The sequence below is a fragment of the Cydia splendana genome, chromosome 2 (genome assembly GCF_910591565.1).
Source record: "Cydia splendana chromosome 2, ilCydSple1.2, whole genome shotgun sequence".
Lineage (NCBI taxonomy): Eukaryota > Metazoa > Arthropoda > Insecta > Lepidoptera > Tortricidae > Cydia > Cydia splendana.
In genome coordinates this window covers 3,184,422-3,202,320 of record NC_085961.1, presented here as the reverse complement: position 1 = coordinate 3,202,320, position 17,899 = coordinate 3,184,422, and the positions used below count along the sequence as shown (strand labels likewise).

At 41.8% G+C, this 17,899-nt stretch overlaps 1 protein-coding gene and 3 long non-coding RNA genes across 5 annotated transcripts in view; 2 read left to right on the top strand and 2 right to left on the bottom strand.

Moving 5' to 3' along the window:
* The window catches only part of LOC134802938 (uncharacterized), a 216,575-nt gene extending 213,812 nt beyond the window's left edge, over window positions 1-2,763 (top strand). The window contains exon 2 of the long non-coding RNA XR_010145909.1: window positions 2,321-2,763. This is a non-coding gene — a long non-coding RNA (uncharacterized LOC134802938). The remainder of the gene's footprint in view (window positions 1-2,320) is intronic.
* Window positions 1-17,899, bottom strand: part of LOC134802277 (structural maintenance of chromosomes protein 4) — a 102,917-nt gene that overhangs the window by 32,331 nt on the left and 52,687 nt on the right. The gene's annotated exons all lie outside the window — the stretch shown is intronic.
* On the bottom strand, window positions 1,651-11,464 carry LOC134802873 (uncharacterized). The gene is made up of 2 exons (XR_010145880.1): window positions 11,155-11,464; window positions 1,651-1,919 (listed from the first exon to the last, which is right to left on the bottom strand). It is a non-coding gene; the product is annotated as an uncharacterized LOC134802873 (long non-coding RNA).
* On the top strand, window positions 11,618-13,476 carry LOC134802862 (uncharacterized). 2 transcript variants are annotated; one of them, XR_010145879.1, is made up of 3 exons: window positions 11,618-11,632; window positions 12,350-12,553; window positions 12,898-13,476. It is a non-coding gene; the product is annotated as an uncharacterized LOC134802862 (long non-coding RNA). The 2 variants fall into 2 exon arrangements; XR_010145878.1 differs by lacking the exon at window positions 11,618-11,632 and having other exon boundaries at window positions 12,137-12,553.

Here is a 17,899-nt window from a genome sequence, read left to right as displayed (position 1 = left end):
CTTACAAACAATAACTATTCAATAAATTGTCGGAACAAATTGAAATAAGTTTTTTTAATAGATTGTTAATTTAATGATTATATAGGTACACGACGCAACATGGTGAAAATTGTGACGCTGTAATTGAAACCTGTCACATTAGTTCCGACTAAACATCAGTAACATCACCCTCAATATGTACAGTCACGCTCCATGATTGTTACGCCAATTAGGGTTCTAGCTAAATTGGATATTACATACCGCAAGTATGAAACAACCAATTTAGCTATAGGACCATATGCCGATGGCACTAGTTTGACTCCATTCCATACTAAAGCTTAAATTTTAGCTTACAAATCTTACAATGTAAGTCATAGCACTTTTTAATGTCAGTTGCATAAATGAACACTACTTGCAACTGACACTTCATTGGCCTACCCAAACGGGACACTATGAAAAGCACTGGTGTGGGCTTAGATGGTAGGCTCCTCCCCCTCTTTCTAAGTAAAAGGCATTGTCAAGTGAACACAAACAGTTACAGTAAAATAACCCAAATATAGTCCAATAGCTCCCGACCATGGCCCAAAACTAACTCATATCCTCGTTTAGGACTGGTAGGTATTTAAATGTCGCAATTCAAGGGAAAAATAATTTCATAAATGGAAATAAAACTCAGACTCAGACAAAACTCAAAAAGAAGATTAGTATCGATAAGTACTTAATTACATATTGAACCCCCTCTTCTAATTGAGCAAAGGGGGTACAATTCTGCTGTTGTTGTTTTGTTAAGTTGATATTTAGATGGTCAGGTTTTTAGAAGACAATTAAAAATATAGGTAAAACGCTAACTAAACAAATGTACATAAACCAGGATTACGAGTCTCTTTCTAGTTCTTAGTTTCCAAGATGTATCCTACCCGATATACCCGGCCCGATTACTGGCCACCTAAATCGCTTGGTTTTAGTAAGTCCAGTTCAACAAAGCTTTCAAAAGCTGGACATTGTCTTAAAAGTACAGCGGTTTAACACAGTGCACGGCATATTGTACAAATGACAAGTTTTTTCGTACGTGGAGCACAGTAGTTATCTTCTGTTTTGCAACGTCAAGAAACGTGGTAGAAACTTACGGTTGTGACTCCCTTTTTCAGGCTTCCAAAGGCTTCTGTATTGTAAGTGTGCTGCAGATCTTTGCCGTATTCGAACTAATGATAGTGTTCTAAGAGCTAGCCACGGCAACAGGTATGCAATTTATAGAGGAACGAAATCCCTCTAGTTAGTATGCCATACTAATCCATCATATATCATCATCATATATACTAATCTATCATTATTAATTAATCCGGGCGCCTGGCAGCTGTTTAGCGCTGGGTGTGGGAGTGGATGAGCAACAAGGTGGTTGTAAAATCAATTGAAGGTGATGTGCAATTTATAGAGCTCTGTGTTTGGTGTGATATAATAGCTAATTATGTATTTAATTCAAATATAACAATCCCAAGTGTTTTATTTGGGGGAAAAGTAGTGCCAGGTGATGAAAATACACAATCACTTGTGCGCCTGCAGGAAGAAGATTTTTGATGAAATTTACTAAAATCTGTTATGCTTCAAAGATAATGCAATTGGAAACGTGTCAGAACTATAAGTAAAGTCTTTATATGTACAAGTAAACAACACTTTTGCCCAATTAGAAACCATTTAATGTATCATTTTCTTTTTATGTCCTCAGGTAATTCCTGGTATTTAGCCAGGTGGTGTCAGCTTGCACGGCCCATCGTACATTATGTACCAGTCATGGAAGTTGGGATTTTTGCATTTGTACTCGCAGACGCTGGTGTAGGTTCTGAAGTCGTTGGCGCAGAACGTATGGTCCGGTATGCAGCCGCAAAGGGGATCGAAGTGAGGGGGCAGCACAGGAGTCGCCACCACTAGCCCTAGTACAGCCACTACAAAATAAGTGGCATGAGTAATACGGATCATAAAGATTAACAGTCCATTATCAAAAAGCACATAACACGAATATAAAATTTAAACTTTGCAGGAGATTGAATTAAAATATTACGTTTTTTGTGATATAGGAGGCAAATGAACAGACAAATCGCCTGATGGTAAGAGATTACCGTCGCTCATGGACACCTGCAACCTCAGAGGGGTTGTGTGTTGCCGGCCTTAACGGCCTGGCCACGACATTGGTCTAAGGCGACCGGCGGCGGCGACCGGCGGTAAGTCGCAAAAACAATAACCCGGCGACGCATAATGCATGCCGAGCGGGGCGGCGCGCGACTCGAACATTTGTATCGGGCAGCGTGGGCGATGCCACGACTTTCGAGCGGCGCGATAGGCCTAGTGGTTAGGGAGGCGAATAGGGGAATTTTCTGCAATACTCGAGCGTGGCAGTTTAAGATATGAGAGATACCTTAGACCTAATAGAACAACCTTGTAAAGTATTTAGCTCTATATGTAGTGACGCGCGCCTAGGATAGACGATCAGATTAGTAAAAAAAAATGGATAGTCTGAAATACTCGAGCGCGTCAGATTAAGATATTGGGGGTTGATTTTAGTGTTTAAAGACTAAATTTAACTAATCTGACGATAAGTCCTTGACGCCGCCGAGTTATAGGGTCGCGAACTTGTAAAAAAAAAACGTTAATCCGGCATTCTCGAGCGCGATTTTTTTATTTTTTATTTTGAAGAATATAATCTAAAACTTACTAAAAATACAAAATCTGCCGGTTTCCGCATGACCGGAAGTGTGGAGGAGCCATTTCGTCTTCCTAAGAACGCGTTGCGGCATATAAGTAGCGAACGATGTCAACCTCAACCTATATACTTACTATCAACCTCGATCTATATACTTACTTTACTCTATGATGTCAAAATGTCAATGTCATCTGAACATTCGGAATAAAAGTACATTAATTATAAATATGTTATAATGGTTCTAATATAACAGCCGGCATCCGGCACACGTGTACTATACACTTGCGTATTTCGAGCTCACAGTTTATTCAATATGTTTTTATCGACTTTTGTGGTAAGATTTTCGTGATGAGTGATAATCAAAGGAAGTGTGTATTTTGTTCGGAACTATTGACTGCTAAATTTGCGACGTTTACTACAGAAACTTTGAAAAAGTGTAAGACAGTGTTTGAATATCGCCAAAACAAACCGAGCGTCAGAAAATCACGTACGACGTATGACAATCTGAAACTTCCCGATGATGCATCGGGAGATGCAGCATACCATGCGCAATGCTACAAGTGGTTTACAGCGATCAAAATCCCGGCAGATATTTCTAAAAACACTGAACAGCTTTGCGCTGTCGAGTCAAACATTGATCCGGAAATTCCTGCCTCGGTGGATTGCGCAGCTGATATTCCTACAACTTCAACCGACGCTGCTGACACATCTGTTGACGAGTAAGAACTTTTGTTGTTAACATTTTGTCGCAATAATTGTAAAATTTTTTCTTATATCAACTCTATAGTTTTAATTTAAAATTATACCTGGGTTCTCCTGATACGATCAATAGACATTTTTTTCTTTTTTTTTTTCAATAGCCTAGTTTGTGTCCCACTGCTGGGCAAAGGCCTCCCCCTTCTTCCGCCACTCGTCACGGCTTTGTGCATGTTCCCGCCAGTCGCTGAAAAAACCGTCAAGGTCATCCCGCCATCTCTTTTTTGGTCTACCTCTGCCCCGGCTAATCTGCGGTGTCCATTCGGTAGCCACTTTGGCCCACCGATCCGGGTGCATACGGCAGACGTGTCCCGCCCAATCCCACTTAAGCTTAGCGGCCTTAACACCCACATCTACTATACCAGTTCTGGAGCGCAGATCGGTGTTCCTAACCCGATCGGTTCTGCGAACTCCTAGTATGCTGTAATAGACATTATACAGCCTTTTTACGAAGCAGCTGCTACCTGCCCCAGTCCTTATTCTCACACGGTCATCCCTTCAACCCATATACTAACCGTTCAAAATATATATTTCGTGTCGAATTTTTTTCTTAACGTCTCAAAGCTGATAATTTTTTTTTATTGAATTTACCGGAGATAGCAAAAATATAAAATAACTATTTTGGAAAACCACTATTAATTTATTAATTTATTTGTTTAAAATTTTTTTATAAAAAAAAAAAATTAAATAATAATATGCGAGGGCAGCTTGTGGCGAGCTGTTGGGAAGTAACGACCGCACGGACCCGAGTGCTCCCGAGAGTCGGTCAGGGTCTCCGTCTCCGGCGTGTCTTCGTCGGTCGGAGTGGACCCCAAGGGGACCCGCAGGACTCTCAGCTCTGGCTTGCCTTAATTGGCCGTCCAGAGAGGAGTCGTTAGAGCTATATGCTCCAGGGGTGGAAGTGAAAGATGCATAAGACGCGAGTTGGCACAGTGGCTGGTAACAGCCACTGGGTAGAAAGCGGCGCACACCTCTCGACACCCCTGAGCCGCTCACACCGATGTTGCTCCTGGTCGTCTTCGCGACGGCAGTTTCAGGGGCCCATCTAGTCAGCGGCAAGTCACCACCTGCCTCGATAACATGTTTTAGCATTGTTATGGCAGGTGTCCGGACTTCTCTACAATAGCCCAGTCTCATTGTCTATCCAAACTTCAATCCATAGACCGGTATACTATTCACTTTTTCTACAATAGTCCCAATGCCTGCTGCGACCGGTTCATGGGTGTTTATTGTTGCGCCTGTGAACGGGTTCCAGCAGGCGTTCTACATGACATTAAAGCTCTCCAAGGGGCCTCTACGTGTTGGATCTATATCCCCACGCAAGCCTATCAAAAGACCGGGATTTGTAGGCCCGTGAATTCCAAAATGGAGAAACAAATAATAATAAAAATAATATCCCCACGCACGCCTTATACCGAGCTTAAAAACCCGAGAGTTTGTAACGGAGATAAAAATAATAAATAAATTTATTAATTTATTGAAGAAATTGTCTATATTCGTTTGGAAATTTTTTTTTTGCTTCAAAGTGATGTAAAAAATCGGCCAAATAAATTGATTGTTGTATGGGAAAACATTATTTTCAGGCTTGAGGTGGCAAACCCATGGGAGGAAGGTTGTCGTGACGGAGTTCAACAAAACGAACCGAACAATGAGGATCTGCGACTGGCACAATGTTTTATATGCGAAAGACCACGGAAACGTTTTCATGGACGCGAGGTTCCGCTGGCCGTAACGAAATCTGGCACTGTCGAACAAATAAAAAGCGCGGCCACGGAATTATTTGATCTAAAAATGTTGGAAAAAATCAGTTCCTTCGCTAACGAATCCGATATTCGTTATCATAAGTGCTGTAAAGATCAGTACTTGCGCGACATTTCAAGGAACGAGGATCGAGCATTTTTCATTAAAAGGAAGGCATCAAACAGTGCCTACATGATTTTGTGCCAAACGTTGGAGCAACGCATAGTAAAAGAAAAAGAATGCTTGTTTTTTAACACTGTGAAGAAAGAGTATGACGAGTTACTAATAGAAGAAACGAAATCGCTATCACATTCTATCAAGACCATCGCACTCTCCGATCGTCACTTGGAAAACAAACTGATGGAAACTTTCCATCGCAGGATTAAGATTATTTATGCCGAAAAGAAAAAATTTCTTGCTCCGTTTGACGTCGACATTGTAACCTACCAGGATTTATTCAAAAGTATGTCGATGAAAGAAAATATTCGGTCCATTGCAAAAGACATAAGAGAGGAAATTGTGAACTACACCACGACAAAATTACCCCATGACCTTTCTGCAGAAGATTTACTGAAAGGAGAATGCAATTCCGTACCAGAGCTTTTGACTTGCTTCCTGGAGGCATTAATTTTAGGCGATGCGTCACGTATATCGAAGAAAAAGCGTGAAACTCAAAAAAGTCGCAACGAACTCACGATTTTTTCTCTCGGACAAGATCTGATGTACGCTACGTACAGTCGCAGAGTTTTAACATCGAAACACGTTTCTTTGGGGTTGGCGGTGAAGAGCATGTGCAACAGCAAAAAAATTGTCGAGTTACTATCCAAGTTTGGGCATTGCTGCTCTTATACGACACTCGAAGAATTGGAGACTGAATTGACATATTCAACGATAAATTCGACATACGCATGTCCGGAGGATATTGCACGCCGCCCTGATTTGAATACTGGAGTCGCGTTTGATAATTTTGATCGCTTTGTTGACACACTCGATGGCAAAGACACACTGCACGACACGGTGGGGATCATTTTTCAAGATATCATTCCTAATGAAGAGGCAATCATATCACCAGCTGTTTTCCGTGAAGACAATTCCACCACCAATGAATCTGCTCACGCAAGTACTGCAGAAACATCGCTGAGTTCTGTACGCAGGAGGAAAAGACGCAGGACGTTCGAAGAGGTTACATTTGAGTTACGACCATTTACAAAAAAAATGAAGATTTCAGGATGGAATGAGCTTGATGTTTCACAACTTAATTACCCACCTGATAATTTGACGAAATCTATCCAACTGGATACTGCGTGGATGCTGTTACACAAGCTCAACGTTAACGATGTTCCCATGTGGGTCGGCTATCAAAGCATGATTACGATTGACATTTCACCAGTCCAGAAAGTCTCGTATCTCACACCGATCAATTTATCTCCAACCAATCATTCGACAGTACTGAAAACTCTGGAAATCAGTCAAGAAATTGCAGCTGAATGCGAAGCCTCCTACATTCAAATCACGTATGATTTGGCCATCGCTCGAACGAGTTATTGTATCCAAGCTCAAGAATCCCCCCAATTCGACAACATTTTTATTCATTTGGGGGCTTTCCATATTGAGATGGCTTTCTTTAAAGCGCTTGGGACCTTCATTGAAGAGAGTGGATTGACTAATATAATGGTTGAGACTAATCTGATTGCGAGTGGATCTGTCGGTGGGTTCATTTCCGGGAAAAATTACAATAGGTGTAAACGATTACATCCAATTATGGCTTTGGCGTTGGAGCAATTACATTTCGAGTCATTCCTTGATCGCAAACATTCGACGATTTTAAAATCGGTGATAGATTATCTCGCCGAGTTCATGCAACACAAAGGTGTCTCTCCGCAACTCGACCACGCCGAAACTCAGCAGTTGATCCAATGGTACGAAGAATATAGAGCAGAATCTCTTCAAGGTAAACACGGAAAAACGTGCCAATTTTACGCGATGTACAGCGATTTTGTCAATCTCTATCACTTCTTCGTTCGCAGTGTTAGAACAGGAGATTTGAATTTGTTCATTTACGCTCTTGGAAGAATCGTAATTTTATTCTTTCATTATAATCAACAAAACTATAGTCGATGGCTGACATACTACATAAATCAACTGCTCCACATCGATCAAACACATCCAGGCCTCCGATCTGAATTGGCTCGGGGATCTTTTGGGATTCGAAGGACTCCGAAAGCTTTCTCTCGAATTCCGGTTGACCTAACGCTGGAACAAACCATCAATGGAGACGCAGCACGCCGACTTACCGGAATAACAAATCTGACAAATTCAATTGGTGCTAGACAGCGCTGGGCGAAAAATCACGGAGCTCGAACGCGAATAATATCGCACGTACTAACTCAAGCAGGACTGAACAAGAACCATGATATCTCCGCTGAGCAAAATCCACAGCGTATGGAGAAAGATAAGAAGCAACTTCAAGATTTTGTGGAAGGTATTCGTCAGACAATAAATCCATTTTCTTTCTCAATCGATGCTGATAAATTGTTTAACATCTCGAGTGGACAAGCTGCAACTCCTGAAGTAGCGAATAGCTTGTTGAACGCAGTATCAAAGGGAACGGAGTTACGAGACAAATTTATTGCTGAATGCAATGACAACTCTGAGAGATTTCACGCAAGAATACCAAAAAATGCAGTACTGACTTTCGCGAGCATGAAGAAGAAGAAAAAAATTCAGATCGGCCGAAAAGTACTTGAAGTTCGTCTCCAGCGTGACTTATTTGGCCGATTGTTGTCTTTATCTTTGGACGCGCAAATTGATCTTGATAAGATGCTTCGTTTTCCAATAACGCCAATTCCACTGTCTTTGTGTCACATAGATGGTTCTATAAACAAAACTGTTAAATCGGTGCTGGTGAAAGTGTTGGAACAGCAAAGTGAAGACATGGAACAACCGCCCTCTAACGTGGACATGGTAATCATCGATGGCTTCTTTCTGTTAAATACCATGACAGACATGCCTCGAACGTTTGGAGATGTATCAAAAAAACTCTTGGCAGTTTTAGTAAAAAATCAAGGAAATGAAATTGCCATAGTTTTTGATCGGTACTTTACACCTTCCATTAAAGATTATGAGCATACTCTCCGCAACAGTCTCCGCAACAGTGTGAATGACGATAAGGACTACCACATCAGCGGTCCTCAGCAAATCCGATTAGTAGACTTTGCGAAGGACTTGAAAAATATCAAGTTCAAAGAAGCTCTAGTCAAGTTTTTCATTGATCATTGGAATAGTCAAGAGATGGCCGTTATTATTCGCAACAAAACAATCTATTTGAACCACGACTTGTGCTACGTCTTCAAAGTCGTCGATGGAACAGTGCAGAGAACAATCGATGATAAGCTCTCATGCTCAAGTCACGAAGAAGCCGACACGAAGACGGTTTTCCTTGCCTGTCAATTGCCACAAGGTTCTACAACAATCATTCGAACATCAGACACAGATATTCTGGTCATTATGTTGGCCAATGTGGAGCATTTGAACGAATCGGTTAGAGTGTGGATGGATCTCGGAGTCGGTAATGCACGTCACTATATAGATGTTTCGGCACTGTCAGTTCAGTTAGGCTCAATGCTTTCACGCGCACTGCCTGCTTTCCACGCTTTAACAGGATGCGATTTTAATCCAGCATTGTATAAACGAGGCAAAAAGAGACCTTTTGATATTTTGAGAAAATCTGAGATCTTTCAAAAAGCGCTCGCTGATGTAGGGTCCGATCATTGTGATATCCAAACAATTTTCCCCACGCTTCAATCTTTTATATGTCACATGTACGGACTGAAGAAACTCGCTGATGTCAACGAAGCTCGATTCGACATTTTTAATAAAACATACAAGGTGCACGACACATCGAAGCCGTTCTCGTTGGACGTACGCAACTACGACGCTTGCAATTTACCCCCATGCCAGTCAGAGCTATACCAACATTGCCTCAGAACTCGGTACATCGCCAATTTGTGGAGGAATGCTTACAAATACGACATCACTGACCTTGCACCAACCGATCATGGGTGGAATGAAAATAATAATAAATTCGAGTTCACGTGGTTTATCGGGAATCAATTGCCCGATGCGTATGAAAATGTTGTTGTATCGCCGGATATTCTGGGCAACGAGAATGACACTGAGGACAGCAATGACGAGACGCTTGATTCGGGTAAATTTTTGTACTTCTATAATATTCTTTCAATAAAATTACTGAATAGAAATAATTGTTACGGATGTTGCAGGCACTCAGCAGGAAAGAATTGTGGATGAGGAGCCACAATATGAAAGTTCCAGTGAAGAAGAAGAAGAAGATGAATTGCATTGAGCAAAAATGTAAATAACAATACAATTTTAATCCAATTTTTATATCATTTCATTTTTTTATACAATAAATAATACACTTCGTACTACATTTCATCTACATTTACGTTGGTTGTATCTATCGCTTTATTGTCATTCTTAAATTCCCCGTTATATCAAGGAGAAAGAAAGGAAAAAAAAGAAACCAAAAAACCTTTTTCGGTCAGATTAAGAGAACCCACCAACATTTTTGTCAGATTAAAAAAATATGCTTTCAGGATACCGAGATAAACCTCCCCTATGAAAATCTGACGCGCTCGAGTATTTCAAAAAAACTTTTTTATTTTGCATTTTCAAAAATTCATCGTAACTTATCGTCACGCCGAAATCGTCAGTTTTTTTAAAGGAAGCTTCCTTGGGGCCTACTTAACACCCCTTCCGAAAATCTGACGCGCTGGAGTAAATTTTTTTTTTTTGCATTTTTGACTACTTTATATGCCTACCCCCACCACGCAAACCGGCAGATTAGTATACCGTTGTTATCAGAGGCACTCGGGGCATACGTAGTATGAATATCTGACGCGCTCGAGAATGCCCAAGTAACTGTTTTTTTTTACATTTTTGAAAAACCGTACACGCCAAACCCACCGCTAAAATGGTTTTTGCCATACGAGCTTTTCTTTTCGAAATTATTTTATCTTTCGATTTTGATAGCTCTCGACGGCGCCGTTGAATTACGCCATTTAGCTACCTCGCCTCCCTAACTATAGGCGGCGAGACGGATCGCGCGGTGCGATGCGGAACAAAACATTTTGTTTTTTTCTTCGAGCGACATGGACACGGAAGCGTTTATTATTGAAAATTTAAATCTACTTTCGCGTATTTAAGTATGTTGTAACGTCTCCACACTCATTCTCGTGTACTCGTTTTTTTTTGTGGGTGATTTCTATACACAATATATAAAATACTAAACTAGATGTAAATAAATTTGTCGTCCTATATTTAGCCCATGCACCCCTTCTCTTCTGTACAAGATGCTATTGACAAACAATTAAATATATTCTAGGCACTGAAGTGCCACTTTTGAAAATTTTAAATACGTCTACGTCGCAGCCGCTCCTAGTCGCTGCCGCCGCTACTGAAAGTACGTGGCATGCCTGGCGGTCGCTCGCGTTTGCCGCGCCGCCGGCCGCCCCGCCAGTCGCCTTAGACCAATGTCGTGGCCAGGCCGTAAAGAATGTCACATAAGTAACGAAAATCTGAACAATCGCAGATAGAATATGTATCCATGAGGGGAGAGGACGATTAGCCGTGGTCACGAAAGAACGAATCAAAGAAAATATTGGGTAATAAATATACATAGTAACTATAATTTCCTTTACTATATTTTTAACGGAATGCGGCATACTAAGGAGGCACAGCGATGTGATGTGGCAAGAAGCGAGGGGATACAAGTTGCATTTAAATAAATATATTGAATTGTTTTATTATTTTATGTAGTATGAAGATTTATTTTTAAATGGAAATATCAACTGTAATCTCGGGGGGCTCTACGAAAAGTTTTTTGGAACCCTGCCATTGTAGCTCAAAGCAATGTACCTATACGTAAAAAAACGTAATTATATTGAAAACAACTGTTTACTTACTCAATATAAGGGCTAGTACAGACTTCATGGCTAGATGAAATACTGATACACGAATGACGCGCAATAATATTATCCGTCTTTTATAATAATTTGCGTAACTAATCTGAATTACACACAATTTAATTCAATGTACAACATAATACATGCCCATAAAATATAAAGACAAAATATTCTTCAAACTCACGTGACCATGACTATATTTTTAATTTATTAATAGATTGAGCATGGGGCCATTTAGGATACAGTAATTGAAAACTGTCATATTAGTTCCGGTTATATTATATAAAGATTTCGTCCACTAGGATTGACTACTAGGATCACCATGTGATTGGCTTCTTTACTTCTTTTTAGGGAAGTTTCTTTCGGCTTCAGATATCGCTTAATATAGTAAGGCTTTGTAGCCTTACTATATTAAGCCCAAACTAATTAAAAAGTATGGTCTCATAGGAAGGCTCTAGGCGTTCAGCACCCCGCTCTGGTTGGTCTTCGGCCTCCTGGCCATTACTTGGAAGTTTTTTATTCATGTTTTACGATTTACGAAAATCTTAATACGGAATACTCCCGAGTATTCCGAATGTTTAACATTTTTATTTTTGCCTTAACGACCTTCCATCAAGATCCGGCGCCGACTATCGGCATGGCACGGCATGGGATCCTTCAGCATATAGCCGAGGCGTCCTCAGGCATGCCGAGGTGTGCTTGGGAATGTCGAGTGAGGCATTCTACAGGCGATCTCAGACATACCACGGCGTCCAGAAATGCTAAGAACGCCCCGGCATGTCTAAGACACCTTGGTATGTCTGAGAAGCCATAGGGATGCCTCGGCATTCCCAACCACACCTCAGCATACCTGAGGACGCCGGGCCTTAGGCCTAAGGTGCGTCCAGATCTACCAAGCTGTCCAGTACGAGCGTGCAGTGGTAATATGAGCCCCAGCGTGAGCGACGTATTGTCTAGATCTGGACGGGCCTCAAAATTACATTCTGATTGCAACTGCAGCTGCTGCTGATGAATTAATTGCAACGCTGTCGTTTCCACATTACTGTGGCTATTAAGACGTTCCATTCCGTCACTTATTTTATCGACAAAATAATCAGCCACATCTCTCGTTTTCTGCAGCTACCTACAGTAAGTAGGGACAAGAGTCGCGTTGTGTTAAATCGAATCGATTAAACAAAACCTGAACATATTACAGGCAATTATTAAAACAATAAATTGCGCTAATAACTTTGTGTTGTCTTTAATCTGCATAACTATCCCTACCTGTATGTAAATTTGAAATGACACTGGTCACGTGTATTATTATTAAGTTATAAAACGGCAGAACATTTTTTGTGTGCCACTCTGATACTAGTCGAGCTGATCATGAAAATTGTAGTACTGTTGTCGGGAGTGTTGGGTAAGTTTATAAGAGGAAAGGGGACGACCGCTTCTCCATACAAACGAAGTCCCCATTTTCCTCTCTAGATATTAACATTTCACAAAATTTGATGTATATATATTGGCATTATTGACCATAGCTATGCCCATTTGTTTGTGGTTTTTGTTTTTTTTTTAAGGTTTTCTTAACTAAATAACTTTTTTAAATGCTCCTAATTCCTATAATATACTCAGACCGATTTTTCCACTAAGGGGTGTTTTTTAGTAGAAGAAGGCGGTCGGAATAGTCGTCGAGTTGCGAAAAACGGAAAAATCGCCCGTGCTGCAATACAATACATATTCACACTGATATTTTTGTTCCAGTGGCCCTTCTAGGACTGGCGGCGGCCGTCTATGCTCCCCCAGGGCACATGCTAGGACTGGCGCCACCCGTCAGTGCTCCCCCAGGGCACCTTCTACAATCTGAACTATGCGGATGTCCACCAACAAAGGAATTTTGCTCCAGCTACGACCATAAGACTTATCACAGCATGTGCGAGTTTGAGTGCGTACACGGACCTGGATTAACGGGCTGGACAGTACTCAACTACGGGCCGTGCAAGTCACGCTAACGGGGTTGAAAATGAAAGCACTAACGTAACAGATTTTTTTTGGTAGCAGAAAAGCAACATTTTTAAATGCTGTTCTTACATAAAATACGAATAACAAGATGTCTTAATATTACTTATGCTCATTTGGAAGTAAAAAAATAAAAAACACCTTCTTCTTCAATCTTTTCGCACCAGATTGGAGTCGCAAATATGTTGTCAGAAATGTTTTGTTTAAATTTAGGTAAAATATAGGCTTAGGGAAGTTTTTAACTGTTCCTACATACTATGTATTTGTGTTGCCGTTACTACCTAGCTACTCAAAGAGTTTACGATTAAAAAGTTAAAATACGTATTTATTTTCTTTTATTAACACCTTTTACTCGTACATTTACTTATTTTCAATACACGTAACAATGGATATAGACTTCACTGTCACTCTCCATTGTCTCCCTATTGAAGACCACTTTTTATCGATCAAGAATGACCCTATGACCCTAAAGGGATCTACCCTGATTTCTCGATTATATATAATTTTCCAAATCGCTCCTGTTTTGGAAAGTCGGTTATATTAGTAACCTATGGGTTAGTAACCTATGACTATGACAGAACACATTATGATTGTATCCCGTGGTATAAAAGCAAACACTTGGTTCGATTGTTATCAAGAATAGAAGAATATGAAGGGATCGATTCACAAGAAATCGGGGGTTTACAAATCGATTAATTTGATTTATTTATTTATTTATTAGTCAAATAAGTAACACAGCATTACAGTAAAACCAAGGCACTGTGAAACTACAAAATAAAATACAATACAATGATATGCCTTTAATTATTGGGCTCTTATAGTTCTTTTGACATTGGAAATGTCTTTTCGTTCGCTCCAGTATACGGTCCGATTTCACGAAAAAGTGCGATCCCCTTATATCTCGGAAAGTTGTGAAGATATGATATTAAAAAATAGCTCAAAAGACGCATAATCACGAGAGCTGTAAGGTGCAAAAATAATTATTCGAGAAAGTCAAAATCAAAAAAAGTTATGGTCGAAATAGTGAAAATAAAATTCAATTTCTTCCGAATTTTCGATTTTGGTGCTCGATAATTTGGAAACGAAGAATGATATCAAAAATTTGAGAAAAACGGCTCTGGACTATTTAGTCAGCTACAATTTGAGCCTAAAACAAAGACGATCGGGTTAAGGGTTTGCCCTGTAGCCTAACCTTAAAATAGTCAAAAAGTCAGAACGACATTTTTCACAGGACATTTATGACTTCATGTTTCGCAGAGTTCGTTATCGGTGTTTGTTGTGAATTATCGGGATTATGACGGCAGAATAGGGGGAATAATAGAGGGAGAGGGAGAGGGAGAGGGAGAGGGAGAGGGAGAGGGAGAGGGAGAGGGAGAGGGAGAGGGAGAGGGAGAGGGAGAGGGAGAGGGAGAGGGAGAGGGAGAGGGAGAGGGAGAGGGAGAGGGAGAGGGAGAGGGAGAGGGAGAGGGAGAGGGAGAGGGAGAGGGAGAGGGAGAGGGAGAGGGAGAGGGAGAGGGAGAGGGAGAGGGAGAGGGAGAGGGAGAGGGAGAGGGAGAGGGAGAGGGAGAGGGAGAGGGAGAGGGAGAGGGAGAGGGAGAGGGAGAGGGAGAGGGAGAGGGAGAGGGAGAGGGAGAGGGAGAGGGAGAGGGAGAGGGAGAGGGAGAGGGAGAGGGAGAGGGAGAGGGAGAGGGAGAGGGAGAGGGAGAGGGAGAGGGAGAGGGAGAGGGAGAGGGAGAGGGAGAGGGAGAGGGAGAGGGAGAGGGAGAGGGAGAGGGAGAGGGAGAGGGAGAGGGAGAGGGAGAGGGAGAGGGAGAGGGAGAGGGAGAGGGAGAGGGAGAGGGAGAGGGAGAGGGAGAGGGAGAGGGAGAGGGAGAGGGAGAGGGAGAGGGAGAGGGAGAGGGAGAGGGAGAGGGAGAGGGAGAGGGAGAGGGAGAGGGAGAGGGAGAGGGAGAGGGAGAGGGAGAGGGAGAGGGAGAGGGAGAGGGAGAGGGAGAGGGAGAGGGAGAGGGAGAGGGAGAGGGAGAGGGAGAGGGAGAGGGAGAGGGAGAGGGAGAGGGAGAGGGAGAGGGAGAGGGAGAGGGAGAGGGAGAGGGAGAGGGAGAGGGAGAGGGAGAGGGAGAGGGAGAGGGAGAGGGAGAGGGAGAGGGAGAGGGAGAGGGAGAGGGAGAGGGAGAGGGAGAGGGAGAGGGAGAGGGAGAGGGAGAGGGAGAGGGAGAGGGAGAGGGAGAGGGAGAGGGAGAGGGAGAGGGAGAGGGAGAGGGAGAGGGAGAGGGAGAGGGAGAGGGAGAGGGAGAGGGAGAGGGAGAGGGAGAGGGAGAGGGAGAGGGAGAGGGAGAGGGAGAGGGAGAGGGAGAGGGAGAGGGAGAGGGAGAGCTGATGCTGAACCCTGGTTGTACCTATTGGAACTCAGGTTTGGTGCAACATAGACAAACGCTGTTATGGTCATCTCTCGTCGCGTCAAACTGCTGTCAAGAAAATTTAGATTAAAATATTATTTAAAATTTAAAATATCATGCAGCAAATGGGCCGCTGCCGATCACCACTTCTCGAGTTGACTACGGATTTGCCGTGTAATAATTTTCTTGTACTTTGAACATTAATATATCCTGCTTATTAATCGAAAAATGAAATATGTACCTATACTTATGCGCCACGGCGACAATTATTCAAACTTGGATACGCGTGTGGAAATTTTGCAATTTGTTTGTTCACATGCGTTATGTCCAGGATACTTGTGTTAGTCTAAGAATAAAATAATTATCATTCAACGTTGTAGTTTTATTTTGTAACTTTTTCCTTATCCAGACTTTCTCGTCGCTCAGCTACAATATTTTTTCGAATTCCGTAGATTCATTTCCAATGTGCTCGATAGTCGTGTGAGGCACGAAATCTGTGAATTTTTTGTTACTCGAGCATTCGGTGATGTCCAAAGCTGGGTTTGAAGGGAGAAATTATGTGCTGATGCTGACGTCTCAATAGTGTGAATTAGTATTTTATACAATCGTGATATAAGATATAATAGAGAGTTTTTCAGTCGAGTACCGTGTTTAGGCAACGAAGCTTGCTGAGTTGCCTAAGTAAGGTACGAGATTGAAAAGCTTGATTATATCACTATTGTATACAATACTTTTTCTACTAGTCAACAAAAATAATACTTTAAACTAGTAGAATCATACAAACAAACCAAACCAAAAGTATACAGCTAAGATTCGCGAGCAGCCGCGATACCTTCATACGGTACGCGACCCGGCCGCCGCTCCCCGCGCCCTACGGCGGGCTGGTCAACGACACCTTCTCGTAACTCATGAGACCCTGGTACTTGCTCCGCACTAAATTCAATTTTTAGACAGTTGTTTTCTCGATTTTGGCCACCGTAGCCTATGGAGACTAACAAGCAACACTAAGTGGTTTTCGTAGTCTATGGATGTTGCTATATTAAGGGTGTCACATGCGCGTTTCTGACTTATAAACCAATTGTTTCGTCCTCTTGATCGCGGCGAGCTGTGATTGGTCAATTTCATTATAGTTGACTAAACTGTCGAAATGAATATTATAGTTGAGTTGGGAGACTTGGGAGCCCATACATTAAAAATACCCAATTGCAGTTTGGTATAAGAAATCTTAATTCAAGAATTACAGTCGACTAGTAGAAAAACACATATTTTATATGTCGATGTCGATAAAAAGCACGATGTACCACCGTTATGAAATTCGGAAAAAAAATAGTTGTACACAAAATTAAAACGAAGTGTTTTTATTTTTGGAATATTTTATATAATTATCGTAATAAACAATTACTTTTTTTCTAAATTTTCCGATTTTGCACTCTTTCGCCTTGGTGATAAAATCCATTTCAGCCCACTAAAGGACCATTCTAAATCTACTGTAGTAATCGGGGCAAATCTAAATAATTCATAGTGTTGATGAATTACTTGTCGTACCTACTTCGTATGGATGTCGATATTTAATTAAGTATTAGGAAAAGTACCCTAACCTAACCTAACCTGCATACATCTGCGAGGAAATTCAAAGGTGTATGTGAAGCTAGCCCAATGCGGATTGGGGACTTCACATACACCTTTGAATTTGGGGGACTATAGCCCAAGCCCTCTCGCGCATGAGAGGCCTATGCCTAGCAGTGGGACGTACTCGTGGAATTATTATTTATATATATTATTATTAGGAAAAGTGCATTTTTGCTCCCATCAAACCGGGCTTTGGTGATGTCCAACTGTTCATGGGATTCGATCTGTCTTTAACTCTCCCTCCTCAGGGGTGGACTCAGGACTTCAATGGAAAACAATGTAGCCTATTTCCATCCGTACGGCACATGCTCTCTCTTTCTTGTCGTATCCTCATGGCTGAGGGACGTGAAGACCTTGGACACTTCACCAGTGCTCTCCAAGCCGCTCTATCTTGGGCCTAGCCATGCTAGCCTGCAATGTAGTTCTGGAATGCACCCTTGAAATTAACGGACTTTAAAAACACATCTTTACGGTCAAAGTAGGTCCTCATAATTATCAGAACATGCCTCTGTCAAAAATTGCATGTTCAGATATTTTTGAGTATTATACCGATCCGTTTAACGCACTGTAGATACGTTGAATCACTTGAATCAGCGAAACCTAACTTAACACCCCTATCAAAAAGTGTCCAGAAAAGCTTAGAACGTCCCCGGCATGTCCAAGACACCTTGGTATGCCTGAGAACGCCTGAGGGATGTTTCGGCATTCCCAAGCACGCCTCG